The following is a 21,869-nucleotide window of genomic DNA, read 5'->3' on the forward strand; positions in this document are numbered from 1 at the left end:
GGAATTGGAATTGCAGAGACATGACCTGATAGATCATATGTTAGGCTATAACACAAGTCCTAAATTCCTTACCCAAGGAGACTTTAGTGCTGAGCCTGTCCCTCGGTTCTGAGGGGGTCACCAAGCATCTGCATTTCCGTGTGGCTCTCTTGCTATATGTTTTCCTTCATGTATTTTATAGAGAAAATGCTCAGAGGGCTGCCAATCAGCAGTGGCAATTATCAATATTGGAACTTTCAGAGAAAGCTTCAGGGATTGGCCATCATGAATGTCAGTGTGTGAATGATGGGTAGTGTGGGAGTTATCAACTTTAGTTTGGAGAGGGAATTTGACCTAGTGGTTCACATCTCGTGGCCATTGACTCACCCGAGCCCCTTTTACTGCTTTCTCTCTCTCTGTGGTTTAGGAATGGGGCATAGGACACTGGTATGGGTCACTTTTGATGGAAACTTGAACAGTCATGTCCTGTTATGCAAGACCTTCAAGGGGATTCCACGGGGCTGTACAGGTTTCCAGAGTTCTCAGCAGTTACTTCTTCCTAACTCAGAACGTTCAGTTGGCATAATCTCTTAGTCTCTTTGGGCTGCTATAACAAAATATCACAGACTAGGACAACAGAAATTTATTTCTTTCCATTCTGGAAGCTGGGAGTTCAAAACCAAGACACCAGTATGCTTGCTTTCTGGTGATTGTGTTCTGGTGAGAGCCCTTTTTCTGGTTCATAACTGGGGCCTTCTCTCTGTGTCCTCCCCTGGTGGGAGGGGCTAAGAATCTCTCTGGAGCCTCTTTCATAAGACACTAATTCTAGTCAGGAAGGCTCTGCCCTTGCTCTATGACAGGCACCTCCCTAAGGCCCTACCACCTAAGCCATTAGTTTTGGGGATCAGGATTTCAATAAATGACTTTTGGTGGATGCAAATATTCAGACTATGGCCAGTAGATATTGTAGGGAACATAGTTTTATACAGCCTTGGAGATTCGCAATAGTTTTTTTTGTAATTATCTACGTACCATGAGATTAGTAAAGTCACCAGGTCTTTCTCAGAACTGCTACGTTCGCATCTACTTTATGCTCCTTATCGCTGATAGGAGTCTAACCCAGAATATAGTCTCTGACCCTAGAGTCTTCATTAAACATTCCGTTTCCATAAAATGCTCCATTTGGAAGAATTTTGTTGGGAATGAAACACTCCAAATAATGGATTTCAAAAATCTTTTTTTAATTTGGAATAGATATTAATAAAATAAAACTCTCTAGCCAGTTAAAGCTTATTTTATTTTAAGAGTAGGAAAAAAGAGGAAATGGGATTTGCAGTATCCCAGTCCCAGAATCATGAAACAGAGCATGAAACAGTAGACTTGGGGCAGAGAAGCAATAGCTTAATAACTAACACAATCACTGTTTCAAAAAATCTTCCACTGAGTGGAACTCAGTCCCCTTATGATGCAACAGTACCATATGCTCTGCTACAAGGAGTAGTTGGGGGGGGGATCCCATTTTTCCCCACTAGTCACCACTGACTTCACACATCAAGACTTTTTGAAAATATCCTTACTGACCACAGACTAATCTTCCTGTAACTGTGGAGTGTTATTTAACCAAATGTATACACATGACCCTTCGTGGTTGCAAGTGAAGGTGACACAGTGATTTATTTATCTTAAAAACACCTGCTTTGCCATCCATTCCTATCACATAGAGGAATTTAGACATGTCTTCCCGAGGTCAGGAGCAAATCTGAGTCATATCCCGGAACGAATCACAGGCTGAGTAACTTCTGTTCAGCTCCTCCTTTGTCCAAGAGAAGGAAAACCAGAGTTGACTTGGCCAAGATAAAATCAATGAGAAACAAAAGAAAACCCATCTGAGTTTTGCATGGCACTGGCCTCACCTTCAACACAGTAGAGAGTTTCCATGCTGGGCGTGAAGGTTCACAAACATTCTCGAAGAGCAGAGACAAATGCTCCTTTCGCAAATGTGAGAGCCTCGATACTAATCAAAGATTTGCTGCTATCTTGCAGCATCAGTGAGATTTGCCAGCTGTCAATCACTGCAGTTCTGACAGCTGCAATGAGACTGTGGCTTGATGTGTCCTTCTCAACAACCTGGGGCCTGGAGCAGGTGTTGTCCTCTTTCAAAGACAACCTGCAGACTGTCAACCAATTTCTTCCCATCTGGAAGGGAGGAGACAGCCCTCCGTGGTCCACCATGAGGACCAGAGAGCTGGGGCAGACATTGTACTGAAGCCTTGCTTCCCTACCTGCTCCAAGGAATGATGATTTCCAATGGCAAGTGGCCTTAAAGAGGGGCAATTTAGTGCCAGACTGCCTAATAAGGAAAGGCAAAAGTATTTGAACTTGGGAGTTTTACTCTAATTCCAATAGAGGGATCTCCAGTAATAAGAAATTAGTTAAGTGTCTGTTCTCGGTAACAGAATGTATTTACTGTCACCTCTTTTGAGATAATGAAATGCTATTTCAATGACCCTCTCTCCCTGGTATATTCAAGCAGAAAGCAAACTCCCTAAGTTTCTTATCATTTTGCAGAGCCCCAAACCATACTAGTAACCACTTCAGATCTCACTAGGGAAGAACAGCAGGTAGGAGGCGATTTGGGATTTATAGCTCCACTTACTCCTATAGGCAAAACCAGAGTCATAAAAAGCAAGAAGAGTTCTTAAGCCCTCCAGGGTAAGTAAGGGAATGCACTTTAAAATCCTGATTTTTATTACTCTAGACAAAATAAGACACCTTACTTAGCCCCTTGTGGGAAGACTGAAATTCAGCCTTTGTCTGATGCTCTTACTTTAACTAAGTCTTTTCTGGTTTGTCTATACTGAGCCCAGGCCGGTCTGGTGTTTCTCCCAGACTCAGAGTCCTCACCTCTGAAGTGGAGCTGGTCATATCTGCGGGGTTCCGGCTTCATGTGCAGGACACTTGTCCTGAAAGGTGCCATCTTGGAGCTCTAACGTACTGCCCCGATGACCAAGAATCGCTCTGATGGCAGAGAAACTGGAACCAAGAACGTGCCATTTTCCCAAATGTTTCAGACCTAGACTGGCCCAAGGTATAGGCTGGGTCTGTTTCCATGTTGTTATTTTCCCACCACCCCTTCATCTGGGGTAGCCAAGGTGGCGGGCAGGAGGGAGAATGGCATGAACGTAGTATCTGAGCTTCCCTAGGGCGGAGTTGGCCAGGACTCAGCAAGGAAGCCCCACTGGTTTAAACCTCTTCTAGAAGAGGCCAGTCTGAGGCCATGAAAAGGTCCAAGCGTGAGTCTGTGCTTCTAAATGGAGAGAGATCTCTGTCCCATCGCGTCTCTCCCGTCCTTGCCACCAAATCCCCAACCCTGGGAAAGACGAGCCTTCCTCCTCACCCCGGACTCCTTCCTCTTTCTCTTGCCGCAAGCCCCCTTTTCTCCCGGACAAAGACGCATGACTCTCTCCTAACAGAAAAACAAAGTCATTTGATGAAACGTGTTACCCCCTGTGAGACAAGGGCACTGCTGTCCTTTCCCTCTCCCCTCCCCTGGCGCAGAGAGCAAGGCACGTCAGGAAAAGGGGGGCTGGAGTCAGGTTGAAATGTTCACCTCTCTCTAGCTGTGTGTCTGGGGAAGTGATTTACCCTCTCTTGCCTCAGCCGAAACAGCGGCAAAAACGCTGCGATGATAATGCCTGGGAGAGTTATGAGGCTGATATGAGATCATGCGTTGAAGTGCTCACAAAAGACCCAGGACACAGAGGTAACCGGGGTCTCTTCCGTGCGTGGCCGGAGTTTTTGGCATTGTGCTTGGACCTGCCACGTCTCCTATCTTGACCTTGCCTTGCTCCTCAGGCTCTGGAGGGACTTTCGTGTTTGTCGACCTTCTGCCCATGTGCCAAGGTTAAACACCGCCTCTGCCTGGCAGTCTTGCCCGCACCGGTTTCCATGACACAGCATTATCTCTGGAGTTGACAAAACAACTCACAGAATGCCTCCTAAAATGTAGAGTTAAAATAGATGGTTATGTCCCTGGACTCGGTGCAGACAGCTCTGCTTCTTCAGAGCCCCTGCAGCCTTGGGCTCGGGTCCCTGGGACTCTGAAAAACCTTATTTTGGGCTGGGGGCCTTCCTGCACAGCTGGGATGCCAGTGCCTGGGGAGTGTGCTGGGTCAATCAGAAGCAAGCCCAGGCCTCATCCTCACCGTCCCAGGAGCCACAGACCCGGTGACATTGGGCCTGTTACCGTGCAGCGGGTGGGTAACCATGAGGTCCCAGAGCAGACAGCTGACTTCCTCCGCTCACCTTTATTCACTTGTCAGAAGCCTGTCGCTTCCATGGAGTCCCGCTCCTTCTTTAGCCACGGGAGAAGCCGAGGCAGGGGGGCAGGGGCGGCCACAGCACAGCTGGTGACATCGTGGGCTCCGGCCTCAGCCAGCAGCTTGCTTTACTACTGCAGCCCGTGGCCTGTTTGTCCGCAGACCATGCGTCCAGCTCTGTGTGTTCTCTATAAACAAAGGTATTTGTGGGGAGAAAGGCAGAAAATAGAGGGCTTGGGCTGACAGGCAGCTAAGGAGGAGGGAAGGGAGGCTGGAAACCTGATGTATCAGGGAGATGAGAGAAGGGGCTGAGAGGTAAATCCAAGGAGCAGGGAGATGTGTCGGTCAGGGCAGAGCCTGCTAGAAGGTGCAGAGCGAGCTGGCTGGTGAGCGCCACACCGCCAGGAGGGAGCTGGGGGCAATTTGTGTGCACACGGAGACCCTCATTCTGACATCAGGCTGCAGGTGGAGGGTCGGACCCACCACCTTGGACAAGCTCTTGCAGATTTAGGATTCACCAGCGCACAGAGAGGAGGAAGGGAGGCCAGCTGTGTGAGCACCAGCCCCTCACCTTGGGCCGGTGGTGGAACCAGAGGGAATAGCAGAGAAGAACACAGGTTCAAAGACCTTTCGGCCTGGAAAACACTGTCTAGTTTTACTCCTTTCTGTACAAGCAGGAAAGCGGCAGCCCAAGGAGGTCAAACGGCCCTGCTGCAAGCCGTGGAGTCTGCGCAGAAGTCACTCTGGTCTCTGTCTTAGTTATCCGGGTGCTGTGGGCTGAGTAGTGTCTGCCCCCCCAGCCCCCAATATATATTTTCAAGTCCCAACTGCCGGTACCTGTGAACGTGACCTTGTTTGGATGGAGGGTCTTTGCAGATGTCAGGGTAAACCGTGGTTGCACTAACATAGGGCGTGCCCCTAATCCGGAATGACTGGGGTCCTTGTAAGAAGAGGACAGGAGACACACACACACACACACACACACACAGGGGGAAGAAGGCCACCCGACTATGGAGGCGGAGACTGAGTAATGCGCCCATAAGCCACAGAAGGCCACCAACTGCTGCAACCTCCAGAAGCTAAGAGAGGGACCCCCATCTCCTGAGGGGCCCTCCTGGAGGAAGCAAGGCTCTTGCCTCCCTGACTTCAGACCTCTGGCCTTCAGAACTGTGAGACAGTCAGACTCTGTTGTTGGAAGCCACACAGTCTGTGACCCTTTTTGTGGCAAGCCGAGGAAGCCAGAACGGGCCAAGGGGACTGGCATGGGTGACAGGCAGCACTTGCTTGGAAATACAGCAGTGCACAGGGCCACATCAGATGGCTTTCTGTCGAGTCTGGACCCACCATCTGCAAGGTCTCGGTCCACGGTGAGGCCCGAGGAAACGTGGAGAGATGAAGGGACCCGGGGAGCAGGGCAGAGAGAGCCAGGATGGGGCCGTGTGCTGTCGTCACCTCTCTGCCTAGGTTCTGTACCTTCATGAACCGGCCCCTTGGCTGGCGCTGCTCCTGATGGGAGTCTCAGTTCTTGGGGGGCGAGGGTGTGCCACATGGGGTGCAACACTTCAGAACTTATAGGGGCTTCTGCCCTATGACCCTGTCTGAACTCCTACCCTGGCCGACTGCAGGAGGTCATGTCAGCAGCCCAGGGATCCCCTTCCCCTTCCTCCCTCCACCGCTGAGGCAGAAGTGTCACCCCCAGATCCCAGCCAGGGCCCCCCTAGTTCCTCACGACCAATAAGAACACAGTGACTGAACAACTGGTCCAGGAAGGAACAGGCTGGGGCTTTGGGAAGAAGAGCCCTTGAGCCCCCGAGGGACCAGCAGCTCCCCATGGGGAAGGAGTGGGGTAACCTGAGCCCCAAACTATGTGATTACTTCCATCAGGCCGCCCCAGTCTCGGGTCCCCTCCCCTCAGGCACCACCACTGTTGACGGGTCCCTCTGTTGCTGTCGCTCAGATTGAATTTGAACTGAGGCATTTGGAACCGGGCTTCCGTCTTTTCACCCCAAGAGCTCTGAGACCCACTCCCAGGCTTGGTTTTCAGAGGTCTGGGGCGAGGCCTGGGGCTTTGCCTCTTTCCACCAGCAAGCTGGGTGGTTTTGCCTGGGGGATCCTCAGTCTGGAGGCATGGCTGTTCCACAGATGATCTAGAGCCTTCCAGGGTAGGGGATGCTGGGGACAGTGGCAGGCAGTGGAAGGGACCATTTTGACAGCTCCGCGGTTCTGTGCTTCCTTTCAGGGGCCCTCCTTCGATGAAGCTGGGCATGGCCCCAGAGCCTGTGGGCCCTGAAGGGTTTCCTGGACATTTCTGGGCAGACGCTGCTGGCTGCAGCCCTCAGACTCTGCAAGGGGGGCAGAGAGGCTGGAACTGCCACAGGGTGGAGCCCAGCAGAAAGTTCTCCAGAGGGAGGAAGAGGGAGCTGGCAGGGAAGGGCAGAGGCGTGGGGGTGGGGGGGTGGCGCTCTGCGGGTGCACCCCTGCCGGCCAGCCAGTCCTTGTGGCCCTCCTGGGCTCCCTGGCTTCCGCTCTGAGCAGCTGCCTTGCCATCTGTGGGAAGGATGCGCCCACTTCCCATGAGGAGAGCTTGCGCCTACCTCAGGGGGAGAACAAAAGACAAGTGTCTTAGTCTGTTCAGGCTCCTATACCGAGAAAAGCGTAGATGGTGGTTTCAACAACAAACACTTGTTTCTCAGTTTTGGAGGCCGGCAGTCCAAGCTCAAAGCGCCGGTAGATTGGGTGTCTGGGGAGGCTTGCTGCCTGGTTTTCGCCTCACTGTGAACTCGCATGGTGGGGGGAGGGGGCGAAGGGCGTTCTGTGGGGCCTCTGTTATTAGGGCCCCAATCCCGTTTGTGAGGGCTCCATCCTCTTGACCTAATCACCTCCAAGGCTCCTCCTCCTAATAGCATCATACCGGGGGTATGGATTTGGGGCAGGAGACCCACATTCACTATATAGGGACGAGGAAAGAATGAAAATCTCCAACCATTCCACTGGCCGCTCAAACCCACGTCCCTCCTCAAGAAGCAAAGAGGGGGGAGATCATCCCATAGTAGGAGGGTGGGGGAGTGGGGACGCACTAGCTTTGTCCTGGGCGCCCGCTGGCCGGTCCCTCTGAGGGTCTGGCTCCCTGTCACCTCTTCATGTGCGTGCCTGGACTCCGGGTGCAGCAGCCCCGGAGCTGGGCTGTTTCTGGAACAAGTCTTGACAGGAGGCCATCAGACGATGCTTGGGACTTGGCCTACTGCTAGGGATGTGCGTGCTTCTCGTGGGCATCATCCCCTTGACGAGGGAGGGTCAGCAAACATCAAGTTTATTCAAGTGTTTGACCTCAGGGGTGTCTCCTATACTCGGATGAAACGTAAAGCAGAACACTGGCCGCATGAAAGTGATGGTTGCTTCCCCTCTGGCCATTTCCAGCTTAAACTGTGAACCCTCACCCTGCCGTATGTGGAGCTGTCAAAAGTAAACTGAGGCACATCAAAAATTTCGAGTTATTTGAGCAAACTCGGTGAGAATGGGACAGCCCTGAACCGGAAGTGGTGAGGAGCGCTCTACCAACAGAGGCTTGAGGAGAAAGCGTTTTTTATAGAGAAGGGGCGGGAGCAAAGAAAGGAAATTAGTTGATTGGCTACAGCTTCTCACTGGCTGTTTGTGATTGGTTGTCCTTAGGTTTGGCTTTCATAAGCCGAGGCTTAGGTTTCGGTTTGCTTCCGGGGCCACCAAAGTGTGAGGGCCGCTTCCGTACATGGCCTCTTTGTTTAAGGAATTGAACACAACCCGCCCAAGAGAATCGAGTGCTAGGTTTAAACGATGTATATATTTTTTAATTAGACATGAGTGTCACATGTCCTCTGGTGCCAACAGCAGTCAATCTAGGTTTTCTTGGCCGTGACATGGGACGGTGAGTTAGGCAGAAGCTGCCTCCTCTTCTTCGGTTTGGCCTGTTGAGTGAGTTTTGTGTTTCTTTAGGGTGAAAAGAATGTCAGTGACGACAAGGGGCAAAGTCATGTCGTCAAGAGCAAGGACCTCGCAGCCAGATTGGGCTTGATCCTGGCTATGCTGTTCACTAACCTTACAACTTTTGGTAGCTGGCTCACTCTCTGTGCCTCAGTTTCCTTCTCTTTGAAATGGACTGCGGATGGTACTTATCTCACAGGGGTGGGTTTTTTGTTTTATTTATTTATTTATTTATTTAAATATTCTTATCCCACTGGGTTTCTGTGAAGGTTGGATGAGTTAAGGTAAAGTGTGTGGAGCTGAGCAGAGCACACAGTAAGCACTCAGGGTGAGTCAGGTTTATTTCAGTTTACGGTTGACACGTATTTGCCATCTTCTCCTGCCTTTAAAGCCACTATCAGCAAGTAGCAGGAGAAGTCATCATTGTCAGAGTAACAAACTGCGGCAAGATCCTCAGCTCCCCCTTTCTTAGTGCACAGAACACCAATGAAGGAAATTCTGTGAATGTCTGCAAAATATTTGTTCGTCCACTCTAAGTACCGTCTGGTCCCTTACAACCTTTCTGAGAATGGAGAGACTGGCAATTGCTTTTATAATAAACTTGGGAAAGGTGCATATTTTTCATGTGTCCGGAAAGGGGACTGGAATTCTGTACCCTCCGTTTTTATTCCTGGGTGTCCTTGAACTTGTGCCTGGGTTTGAGGGGTTGTGCAGAGGACTCATGACAACATGTTCATAAAGTGCCAGGCTGGCACATTCTGGAATGCTCCACAGAGATATGCTCCCAATCTTGGCTCTTCCAGCCTGTTTCTTAGCCTGAACTATTACTATCTACAGCTGTGGCCAAGCTTCCTGCCCCTGCCCCATGGCCATAATGACTTCCTAAGGACTTGTTTCACAAACACGGTCAATGAGCAGGGAGGAAGGAAATGCATGTAATTTAACCTCACGAGTAGAAGTAGTCCAGAAATCACCAAAGCAAAGAAGCGTTCAATTGCGGGGGGGGGGGGGGTCCATGTTCCAGAATTGTGTTCCAGAAGAGTGAGTTTCCTCTTTGCCAATTTCTCTTTGAGAAAGTTGCCACCCTGGTGACGGGGGGGTGACACCTCATATTGGTGTCTGAACCTGGGGTGGGGGGATGTTGAATAGAGAGGAACCTCCCGCACCCCCGCAGATGGGATCAGCTTGTTACTACTCTTGCCTGGAGCCCTGAGTCCGCTGCAGAGTGAAGCCCTGCTACCTCTGCAAAGCAGAGGCAAACTCTGCTTTGCAAAGGCAAACCTCATCAAAGAAAATGAACAACAAGTCCACACTGGCTGCTGCAAGGAGACGCTTCATCTCTGCATTGCTAGGACCCTGGCTGTCAAGAAACACGACGGGTTCACAGGGTTTAAGGAAAATGGAACTGCCACCTAAAAACCATACCGCGCATGCGTACTGTGAAAAGCCATTTCTGTGGCGTTTTTTTTCTGACATGGCTAATTACCAAGGTTCTAAACCAATTTATTTGTAGACACCCCGCCCCTGAGGATCTAGCCACTCCAAAGCATTTACTCCAAAGTTGTCCTTTCTGCCCCTCGCTTCCTTGCAGGTATCTATTCTTCTCTTCCCCTACTGGGAAAACAGTTGCCCCTTTAAATATAGGTCATAGAACTTCCATATGGGCCGAGAACCATCCGCTCAGAGAGCATCCGATTCAGAAACCTTTATGTAAACACTGCAGTCCCCCCACTGCCAGACAATGACCAGATTTCCTACTGCCCAGGCGTCCTGAATCCTGGCACTGGGACTGTACAGCTGTGGGGTTGGATATGCAAAAGGAGGATTTTAAATGCTCACATGTTTCCGCCCATTACCAGCTCCAAGTTATTACCTACCTCCTATTGTTCTCGTTCACTAGGGAATGCCTTTGTGGTTGACCTCCCGAAGGAGAGTAACAATGACCTCAGGAATTCCAGCCAAGGAGCATAAGAGGGGCCAGATGGTTCTCCCTTTCTCTGGTGCCAACGCTGTGACAATTCTCCGAATGGAAGACTTTCACACAGAAGCTAGAAAAATTATTGCTTGGGCAAAGAAATTTATCTTCTATTCAGAAAAAAATAACTGGTTATTGTCATGGTTTTGCCTCTGTACTGGTTTTTTGGTGGCCCTAGATAATGACCGTGCCATAATCTGCCCAGAAGGCCAAAGAAGCTTTCTGACTTGAGGTGGATCCCAGGTCACTCTTGAGAGAGAAGATGTATGGATAGACAGGCTTTCTTGAGTAGGCGCTAGAAGAGCGTAAACTCTGACTATTTTCAGCAGCTGTCCTCAGCTTCTTAGAAAGTTTGTGATTTGGTTTCGAAATTCTGTGCTTTGAAGGGTCTGAAAGCCCCTTTACATATCTATGAAGAGACATTGATTATTTGCATGTGTCTGTGTTCACATTCATGGGTTAAACTTTCATCCAGGAAAAATACAGGTGCTTTGAGGAAATAGTTTCTGACTCCGGGCTTTGTATTAGAGGTTTTGAATTGCCAAACTTGGATGGTCATATTTAATTTCAGTTTATACAAGACTTTCTAAGGAAATTAAAAGGGTTGCTTCCCGAACTTGTATACAGGCAGGGTAACATCTTACTGAGGAAGAGGTACGTTAATACTTAATAGCATCATTCCAGGGTCAACAATGATGTCCATTGTGCCTAGACAACAACTAAGAAACCACAGCAAAGATTGGAAGTTAGGCAGAAAAATAGATTCATGTGATTGTACAAAAACCTGGAGAACTGGATTTATCCTAGCAGGAAAATCAAATGTAGAATATCTTGAGAGGGAACAGAATTGGAGAAATAGCCAATGGGAAACCACTGATATTTGATGAAGTGGACAAAAGATTTGAAAACGAGGTGACTCATGCTGGATTTTTTGGATACAGGTAGTTTTAACATCATGCTGTTTCAAGGCCAAGTCTTTCCATTGTGTTAATCCTACAGTGAAGTGGACTTCAACACAAAGCTACTGGATGAATGTGTTTGGAAGGAAATGACAGAAAGAGCCATGTCCCAGATCTTGGGCCACAGCGGATGGGGGAAAGAGGAGAACAGTGGGAGGAGACAGACAGTGGAAACGGGAGCCAGTAATGCCTTCAGGACAAGCTGGAACTTGCCCGAGAATTTGCCAGAATCTTGGCCTTCCCCCAGAATTTAAGATGGGACATTAAGCCAATTTTATTTCAAATCTCCAATGACATAATGACCTCAGCCAACCCCTGGATCGCATTGGTTTCTACAGCAGAGTGCAACCATAGGAATCAAAGCAGAAAACTCATGTGAATCAAGCACGCGGAATTTGGCACATAGTAGGTCCTCAACCGTTAGTAACCATGATTAGTGTGGTGGTTGCTATTGAATACTGTTGTTTTATAAGTTGCTAAGCCTATCTGTTTTGATAAGGAATTCTCATTTAAGAAGTGTTTGGTGGAAGATCTTGTTCCCTCTTGGCTAAGTGTCTCTCTTGGTTAATTATGATGGCAGATGTTTGCTTGTGGGGTCATGACATTGTCCTAACCCAGGCAGAGCCACCACCTAGGAGCAGCTTGTTTGAATGTCAGAGACATTCGAGGAGATCATCGTTGCCCTGGAGAAAGGCCAGTATAACAGCACAAAGGTGTTGGTGAACTACAGCCGAAGCTGGATGATAGCCCTGCTAAAAATGCTTTACATATTTTTAAAGGATTAAAAAGTAAAAGGGATATGTGACCAGGATTGGATGAGAGCAACAAAGCCTGAAATATTCACTCTCTGACCCCTTACAGAAAGTCTGCTGTGCGTTGGCTAAGGGCACCAGGTCACTAGGGCCCAGAGTCGGGGAGGAGGGGAGAGGCCCCAGGGAAGGCGACACAAGCACCCAGCAGGGATACACCTTGTGCTCCAAATCTGGCAATGTGTCTTGTCTAAGCAGACAGCTCAGGATCAGGTCATCCTCAGCACAGCCCCATGGAGCAGAGCTCGAGTGTCAGATCTGAGGCTGGGAGATGCTGGTGCCTCAGACTATACGACGTCGTCTGCCCCCGAAGCCCTGGGAGGGAGACGCCTGCACGGACAGTTGATTCAGCCTGGGGGAACAGCAGGAGTGGGACACTTGGGGACAAGGTCACATCTGTAAGGGAGGCCTGGAGATGGGCGGGGACGCCGACAGGAGCCCATTGTGGGGTCTGAGGCCTCAGCCAGCTCAGCTAGCTGCTCCTTGAGGGTGGGCTGAGGAGATGGCCACTCTCCATGGAAACCTGAGCCTTGGGTCAGAGCGGTCCTACGGCAGCCATGAAAGGCCCTCTCAAGCGGCTTCCGTCCTCCGTCTGAGTGCTCAGCTCATAGCTCTCACTTGGCCCAGCCACACTGTGGAGAAGGAAGGACACCTAGCCTTTAGGGGCCTTCCTTCCCCCCACCCACCTTCGTTCCCACACAATCAGGAGGATTTTGTCAGTCTTCACACTCAGTTGGTTTGGGGTTCAGCATAAGAAAGACAATGAGGTCTGACTACTAGGGTTCACAGCAAAATGCTCTGCTTATAAATCCCCCTTTTTTTTCCTGTTCCTTTTTGGCATAGTGAGCATTCCTACAGAGTAGAGTTTGAATACAGCTGCCTTCTTTTTAGGGGAATAATCCCGCCGCCTTGCCCAAGGCTGAGCTCTTAGGCCAAAGCACACGGTGCTCTGGGCGGCCAGGCACCCAGGCACCAATCAGCAGGTGCTTCCTGGTGGTGACTACCTTAGAAAGTCAGAGGATGTTCCCTGGATGAGCTCTTGGTGGCCAGAGAGTGACTGTCCTGGACACGCTGGGGGCAGGGATCCAGCAGTCATGATGCGAGCAGAGGGGTTGGCGAAGATCGGGGGTGGGGGGGGGCAGGCACGGGATGCTGGGACCATGCAACGTAGGGCGTCCCTCTGGGGGTGCCTGCTGGGAGAGCCACGGTCGCTGGTGGCTGGTATTTCCCTGGCATTTCTCAAGAACCAGGGAAGTCAGATTAGGAGAAGGTTGTTTTAAGCTAACAGAAGGGACCTTGTCTCTTTTGTTCCCGGCTGAATCCCCACTGTCCGTCTCAGCACAGACATCATGGAAGACACTCAAGTATCTGTTGATGTTGGGCACGCCGAAGGCCCTGTTTTTAAAGGCAAACCAGCTCTTTCTGCAGAGGAGGAGTGGCTCTACCAAGCGGTCGGTGCAAGGATCTATTCCAGAAATTCTTTCCCCTGAATCCTGTCACTCAATTCTGCAGAGTCTCTTTGCTGTGTTTAACTCTGCAGTAGAAACAGAGACACGGAGCTGACTCGGGTAGTTCCACTCTGGGCAAGAAAATACATCATGAGCCTTTGTTCTGGCCTTACGTCTCCAGCTTGATTTCACCTTCCGTCTTTTTTTTTTTTTTTTTTTTTAAGATTTTATTTATTTGACAGTGATCACAAGCAGGCAGAGAAAGAGCCGGGGAAGCAGGTTCCCTGCTGAGCAGAGAGCCCGACGTGGGGCTCGATCCCAGGACCCTGGGATCATGACCTGAGCTGAAGGCAGAGGCTTTAACCCACTGAGCCCCCGGGCGCCCCTCACCTTCCGTCTTCGACTTCAGTCTCACGCCCACTCAATTGCTGGCAGGTAGCTCCTGACAGAGAATAATATAATGTCTGAGGAATCAGAAAGCTTTGGGTTCAAATCCCAGCTCTACCACCACTTCCTAGCTGTATGCCCTTCTGCGGGTGATGTAAATGCTCGAAGCCTCACTCTTTCATCTGTAAAATGGAGATAATAATTGTATCTACCTCTGAGTATTATCTGGGGACTAAGTGAAATGAGGTAGGTGATACGCCAAAAGGCTGCCTGGAAGAGGGGGAGGAATGTAATTGGGCTTAGCTATTATTAGCTATATTATTGGAGTGTGTGAGTGTGTGTGTGCACGTGTTTGTGTGTGTTTGTGTCTTCTCCGCCTGAAAGGTACAGCCTTGACCTTCACTCATTCTCCAAGGTTCCGTCCAGCTATTATAATACTCCTCTGGAAGGAAGTTTCCTCAGACACCCTCCTGCCCATGAATGCCTCTTTGTGCTTCCAGGGTACCCTGTGCACTGCTCTGTCAGCGAATCTGCCGTCCTGCGTCATCGTTGTCAGCTCCGACGCCTGCCCCTTGGCCAGATTGGGAGCTGCAGGAAGTCAGGGCGTGGTCTTCTGTGGCCCCTCCCCTCCCAGCTTACACGATTTTTATTGTGTTAGGGGCTCAAGTGTTTGCTGAATAAATGAATGGGAAGGTCATATTGCATCATTTATGGGATAAAGGACTATTATAGAGAGTCAGGCCTCACTTGAGGTCAGAGGAAGGGGAGAAACGCATTCATGCCTATGGAACATGTTCAAAAGGAAGGAAGGACAATTTGCTAAGAAGTGAAAATCTGTGCATGGCACTGTTATATTATCTTTAATTTTTAAAAAGGAACTCTTTAAACAATGAGGCGATGATGTGTGTATAAGTGTGTTTAATTGCTACCCTAGGCACAGTTATTTAATATGTAATATTTGAAGTTTCCTAGGTATCTTGGGCTATTTAGGAGTATTTCTATTATATTCCAGAGGCTGATGCTACCACTTCATTATATTTATTTCTAGTGAGCATCGGAAGGTGTATTAATTAGCATCAGGGTGTTAGACGGTCTCTTTTCATTGGTGGAATGAGCCACATGTGTTGGATCTGTTAGACAAGCCATACAGGCAGCTTTGCCTTTGCAGGAGCTGAGTCTAAGCAGCTCAAATCCTTTGGAATGGCCTCCAACTCTTAGAATTCCGCTAGATCCCGTGTCCATCTGCTTAAGGAGAATCCTGTCATCGGACCAATTAACCGTATCTTGCTGCTAGCTTCTCGTCACATCTGCTCCGAATGAAAAGATGGAGAGCTGGGTCTCTGCCCAGCTTAAAAAACAGGTGGTCTGGTATTTGTTCCTGCTGCCTGGTAAGTGTCTCTGCGTGTCAGGATTCGGTCTGAGACTTGCTTCCATTGTAATGGGCCACCTGGTCGAGAGGTGGAACGAGAGGAGGCTTCGGGCGCTCACTCCCTCCAACCGCAGAAGACTGCCAGAAGGCTCGGAGCCCAAATACTGTCACAGTGAGCCACCAGTGGTTCCGGTCAGCTTGAACACGGAGGATAGGAGGACAGTGGCCCTGATGAAAGGAGAAAATCGAGAATGTCCGGGAGGCACCCAAAGGAGATCAGAATCAGCAAGATTTGGTGACTGGTGGAATGTGGTGGCAAGCGGGAGGGAGTGTCAAGAACATGAGCTGATGGCCTTGGAGATAGATGCAGAGTACACCTCCTTCCGCTCCTTACTGCCCCGCAAGAGCTGGGAGGGAGGATTGGGCAGTTCTCGGAAACAGAAGCACAGAGACTTAGCTGTCTCTGTGGCCAGGAAGTGTCGGGGTCAGAATCCAGACCCATGTTTTCGGACCCCAAGTCGAGTTCTCTTTTCATCCTATTTCTTGGACTCAAAGGCTGGGTGACTGTGAGATTGGCGGGTTGGCCTGGAAAGCGAACAGCCTGAAGGTTTGTTCCCCACTCCCATTTGTGTGTTGAAATCCAAACCCCCCACCCCCACCAGAAGGGGATGATATAAGGTGGGGCCTTTGGGAAGCTATCAGGTCCTGAGGGTAGGGCCCCTGGGAAAGGGATTAGTGCCCTTGTCAGAGAGACTCCAGAGAGTTCTCTCATCCCTGCCATCACTAAGGATACAAGAAGTTCGAGATCTACAAGAGGCCCTCCAGCCAACCGCACTGGCACTCTGAGCTCGGACTTCTAGCTTCCGGAACTGTGAGTGTAACTTTCAGCCCAGTCCCCCAGCTGGTGGTATTCTGTTAATTCTAAGTTCCTAGTCCCCCGACGGACCAGGATGGGTGCTGACATGGGCTCCATGGTGAGCCAGATACAGCTTCTCTGTCCACCAGAGTTGGCCTTTTCCCATGTCCCAGGACAGTTCTTTGTGGGGTCCGCAGGTGTCCCCAAAGTTCACTCTCCAGCTTGCAGACGTCTTCGGATCCTCCCGGCTGCTTGGGACCTTCTGTTTCACCCTCAGAACAGCCCCCAGGTAGAAACAAAAGGGGCCTTCTGCCCTGTAATTTACCTTGGGTAAAAGGGTTTTTTATGCATGGAGGGAAAGACAAAGTAAAGCAAAGCCATGACCAGATTTGCCTTGGACTTGTTGCTGTTGACCGTTGGTGACCCTTTGAGTATGAAAACAACAGGTCTTTTGTGGGCAGTTGAAGATGTCTTGTTGAGCATGGTCTCCTATCTCAGCATCTTTCTGCTGTTTTAAAAAATAAATCAATAAGTAAGTTAAATATCATATTCCTTATTGTTGATGTTCACAATGCCATAGGACAAAAGCTAACAAAAAGTGCCCTACTTTGCTGTTTTTGTTTGTCATCACTTTAATTTAGATCATCAACTCTCCTGGGGAGCCTTTCACAAATGCAGATTCTCAGGCCTGGTCCCCAAGGGATCTGGTTTTTACAGATAAAAAAGAGAGACTCTTTTTTCCTCCAGAGAGTCAGCTGTGTTTATGTTTTGAGGAACCTTTGCTCCTTTGTTCTAGGGCAGGCTACAGACTTGAGTAAAGAGAGAACTTTCCTTGTGCTCTTGGCCAACATCCCTGTGGTCTGGCTTGTTTGGAGCTACTCATTGGATTAGTAATGAACTGCCTTCAGGCTGAGGCTCAGTCTGTTCTCTGTGTGCGCCCCTCAACTTTCCCATTTGGCCTCAGACCCCCATTTTCAAATTGGCTTTGACAGATTCAGAAGGTGCCTTGGAGACCTTTCTGTGCCCAGTGAACTTAACTTGGCGTGGGGCTTCTGGCCACTCTTGGCCACCTGATAGGTGACAGTATGGCCTGGGCTTTGGAAAGTCATGTATGAAGAAGAAACTGACCAGAGGAAGAGACTTTGGAACAGAAATTTCTAAGATTATGTGAGATGTGCAGGCAGAATCTGAGTAGAAGCCTCATCCGCTTTTGAGGCATGAAAAACCACAGACGGGGTGCGGCGGGGGGTGGAGGAGAGCCGGAGCCGTCTGCTCCCATTTCTGTGTTTTAATTCTTCTTGCTCAACGCTTAGCTTCCAGGTAAAATGTAAATATCCCTGAATAGGCTGATAGATCTTCTTAGACCTTTATACTTCAGTGTGAATGACTGTATGAGATCCTTTCCTGAAATCAGAAAAAAAGAGAGAGAGAGAGAGTAAAATCCCAAATGAGTGGCTGAGAGGTGGCCCTGGGTCACTGGGCCAGTTGTGAGCTGGTGCTCCTAGATTTTCCTCCCAATCCCCCTCTTCTCCAGAGACCCCAAGGTCAACAAGAAACAGTAGCAGATGGAAAAGCTTTGGTCATGTCTGTGCCCTAAACCCTCCCCCATCTAAATCCCAGGCTCCAAGTGCTTTGAAGAAAAGCTCCTCTGCTTCTGCTCTTGTCCTTTGCCTGACATTTTCCACCTTCAGGGGTGGATATTGAAGGGTCTAGGGCCCATCACTTATTTGTAGGAGAGTTAGATCCTGTATCCCTGATTAGGAACCGAGCATCTTGGCAGGTGGCCGGTGGGCCCCCTCATCTGATTACGCTTGAGGCAGCTCTGGGCAGCTCTGGTGGGTCAGACACACACAGGAGGCCCACAACCCAGCTGACTTAAAACCGCAGCAGATAGCAAGGCAGACCATTCCAGCGGGCTCTCTCACTAACCCTCGAGGTCTTAGGGAAGCAGGTTCAAGGTAGCTAATAAGTAACTTGGTTGTAATTTTTATTTAGCTGCGTGAACATAACAGGCAGCTTAATTGCAGTTGCAGAAGTGAACCATGTAATCACAAATTGGGCCCTTTACATCTGTCACCTGCCACTAAGAGAAATGCTCTGAATGGGGAGCCTTAGTTTTGCTCGGGCTCATACTAAATCAAAGGAGTTTTTAAAGCAAGGCACTTTTTTTTTTTTTTTTGCGGGGGAGTAGGGCACTTTTACTTATTTATTTATTTTTTTAAAACTCAGAAACCTTAAGCTCCAACCTTGTCTAAGCCAAATAGCAATTCTCCTGTTCCCTTCTGGATTCCTCTGTTAGCTTGTCAGTGGGTATCTAAATCCCAGCTACTGAGTATTGATCGGCCTCCTTGTTTAATTACCCAGCAGAGTGTATTCCCAACCAATCAATTTCGCTCCTGAAATGCCGGAGTCCTGCTTCTGGGGAAGGAGGGGAATCAATTAATCCTTGTTTGCTTTTTAATTCCTGTTCCGAACACAGTACATTCACACACAGGTTAATTTTTAAATCCACTCCTCTTACTTCACTGCTTTCTTTAATTTACCCTGGAAACCTCAGTGACACTAAAACCCTATGAACCTCTTCTTACTGCTTATGTAGCCTCATTGAATAGCTTAGCAAACACCTGACCTAGTCATTTCCCAGACTTCTGCTGGTAACAGTGTCCAAAGTCCCTTACATTTTCTGTTCCTGTCTGAAGTCCTTTAGGGCAGAGGTTTTCAGGACTGCTGACACATCTCCGTCTTAACCTGGTGTGGAAGGCAGAAGGCAGACTTTTGCATGCCCTCTGAGGGTCGGTTCCAAGGTCCTCTTTCTCAGCAGACCTAGGTCCCATTGATTTTGAGCCCAGAGCCCCCTGAACGTTAAGGACTTTATGAAGTGAGAATATCTACAATCCGTCAGGAGCCTATAAACACAGAGATGAGCGAGAGGGTGGGGTCACTGTATCTTCTTTGGTAATGACATTTCTGGGCATATAAACAAAACCCTACTCTTTGAGTTTAGTGCTGATTTTTACTTAAATATTGGCTTAAATGTTTAGATAGTATCAGCAATGGCAGTGTTGTAGTCAGCAGAGGAAAAATGAGTCCCCTTTGATTCTGGCTGCCCATCCCTGAGGCTCTGACCTGCCCAGGAGTCCCAGGAATCCCTGGGCTGAGGGTTTAGACACTTGGAGCCTGGGCCCCCTGACTCACCTCAGCCTGTGCAAGAGATCTGTCAAAGGTCCGGACTGGTTTGATCCTGGCCAGCTGTCAGCCCCGTTCGAACATATCGGCTTCCAGGGCCGACTGCTTGGGCAGAACCTTGAAGTCGAAGATCAGTCAGAAAAGCTTTAAGGAGCTCTACTGGGAATCTTTTATAGCATCTGAGCAGTCTGCCTGTATTCGGCTAATGTGTATTTCCTTTCGCCTGATAGAGTACAAAATGCCTTCAAACCCAAGAAGGGATCCCCCGGGGACCAGTGTCCTCCACGCTTTCCTAGGATATTAATGCTGTGGGATTTGGTGGCTTTAGGCTTCTAAGCAGTCCTGAAACTCTAGCTAGGAAGCAGGCATTCAAACCTTGGGGTTTTGTATTTTTCTGCTGGAATCTTTAATATGATGGTTAAAAATAAACAGGCTATTAATGGATACTTTTTCATAAGGTCGTTCATAAATACCAGAGAACAGCTTCCAGTCCTGTCTAGTATCTCAGGTACAGGCTAAGGAGAATCTCAGAACAAGGCTCCTGGGCTCTCCTCCCGAGCAGTGCAGCTGTCCTCCAAGTGCCACAAACAGGGACTAAGGCAGATCTGACCTACATGGACTGTTCTAGAAGGTGATGATAGCATGTTAGAAGTGTGAAGAAGGTTGAATTATGCATGAAAACACACACTAAGCTTAAGCAGAGACTAATGAAGCAAGAGCTCAGGGGAGACAGCAGCTCCCAAGAGAAATGCTTTTCGCTTTCCCTTTATGGGGCTCTAATGGGGTTTCTCACAGCGACAACTCATGCTATTTCCAGGGTGTCTGTGTCTTTACCCTTATATCCTTCCAATCTTGTCCAAAAAGCCACCAGGAGAGAAGAAGGCCGCCCCTAGAAGAATAAAGGTGTAACATCCAGAGGTTGCACTGGGAGCAATTAGGAACAATTTCCACATGAACAACTTTGTAGTTTGTGAGACTATACTTTGGGCTCAGCAGGAAACACAGAAGCTACGGTATACATTTGTGCAGGGAGAGAGACAGACGAGGATGTTCCGTATGCACGTTTCTGCCTACAATTACAATAACTACAGAAAGCAAGTAATAGGGACACCTGCATGGCTCAGACCATTAGGCGGCTGTCTTCAGCTTGGGTCATGATCCCAAAGTCCTGGGATCAAGTCCCACACTGCGCTCCCTGCTCAGCAGGGAGCCTGTTTCTCCCTCTCCCTCTGCCTGCCGCTCCCCTGCTTGTGCTCTCTCTCTCTGACAAATAAATAAATAAAAATCTTAAAAAAAAAAAAAAAGGAAAGGAAAGAAAGGAAGAAAGTAACAGAAGAAGGAAAATAACTGGAATACATAAAAAGCAGGAAAATCAAGAGCTGGGGGATGGGGTGAAAGCCAAGAGCAACTTCTTTTGAGGCGAGGTTCTGGCACTTCATGTCATTTATTTCTCTCCCCCATTAGGCTGGCTGCAGCTCTCCAGACATCCGTGGACTAGACATGATGGGCTGGTTTGAATTTGCAGGGGTTTTGAATTAGAAAATTCTTATTTGTCAAAATGTAATGGCTTTCTCATGCTGCAGACTGGGAGAACATATTGGCAAGACACACATATCATAAGGGACTTGTATTCAGAATACATAAAGCACATTAAAAACTCAGCAATAAGAAGATAAACAACTTGATTAAAACACGGGCAGAAAATCTAACTAGAAATCTCCCCCTAGAAGATGTACAGATGCCAGATAAAGACACGAGAAGACACTCGGCACTGTTAATCATCAGGGAAATGCAAATTGCAACTATAATGAGATAACACAACATATCCACCAGAAAGGCTAAAATTAAAAAGATTGACAATGCCAGGTGTTGGTGAGGATGTGGAGCAACTGGAACTCTCCTGTACTCTAGGTGGGAATATAAAATGGTATAACCCCTTTGGAAAGGTTTGGAAGTTTCTTTTAAAACTAAACCTACACTTATCCAGTGTATATATGACCCAGTGGCCCCACTTACAATTGTTCATAAAAACCCCAAACTAGAAAAAATCCAAATGTCCATATGCTGGGGACTGGAAAAGCGTGTCATGGGGAAGCCATACAATAAAATACCACTCAGTAATAAAAAGGAATGAACTATGAATGCAGGTGAAGGAATCTTAAGAGCATTATCAGCTAAGTGAAAGACCTCAGACACAAAGGACTAAATGTTGTGTGATCCTGTTTATAGAATGTTCTAGAAAAGGCCAATCTAATGGTGAAAGAAAGAAAATCCATGGCTGCCAGGAGCTACATACAGGCAGGAGAAGGGATGGAATGTAAAGGGGCACAAGGGGACTTTTTGAGGGGATAGGAATGTTCTATATCTTGATTGTGGCGATGGTCGGCAATGATACATAATTGTCAAAATTCATCAAGTAGCACACTTTTAAGTCACAGTGACTTTTACTGTTTATAAATTACACTTTAATAAAGCTGATGAAAATGTTCTACCTTTCTGAGCATTGCTTTAAACCTTGCCTTTTGGATGGGACATCAGAGGGGACCCATTTTTCAGCCTGGGGCTGAAGGTGGACAGTATCTGCTCCCAAGCACAAGACTCACAGCCTGAGACTTGGCACTTGGG

General features: G+C 48.6%; 1 long non-coding RNA gene across 1 annotated transcript; it reads right to left on the reverse strand.

Moving 5' to 3' along the window:
* Positions 1-14,674: 14,674 nt before the first annotated feature.
* On the reverse strand, positions 14,675-19,587 carry LOC122901905. Its single transcript, XR_006383705.1, has 2 exons — positions 19,254-19,587; positions 14,675-17,462 (listed from the first exon to the last, which is right to left on the reverse strand). It is a non-coding gene; the product is annotated as an uncharacterized LOC122901905 (long non-coding RNA).
* Positions 19,588-21,869: the final 2,282 nt, after the last annotated feature.

This window comes from Neovison vison, chromosome 3, assembly GCF_020171115.1.
Source record: "Neovison vison isolate M4711 chromosome 3, ASM_NN_V1, whole genome shotgun sequence".
NCBI classification, from domain to species: Eukaryota; Metazoa; Chordata; class Mammalia; order Carnivora; family Mustelidae; genus Neogale; species Neogale vison.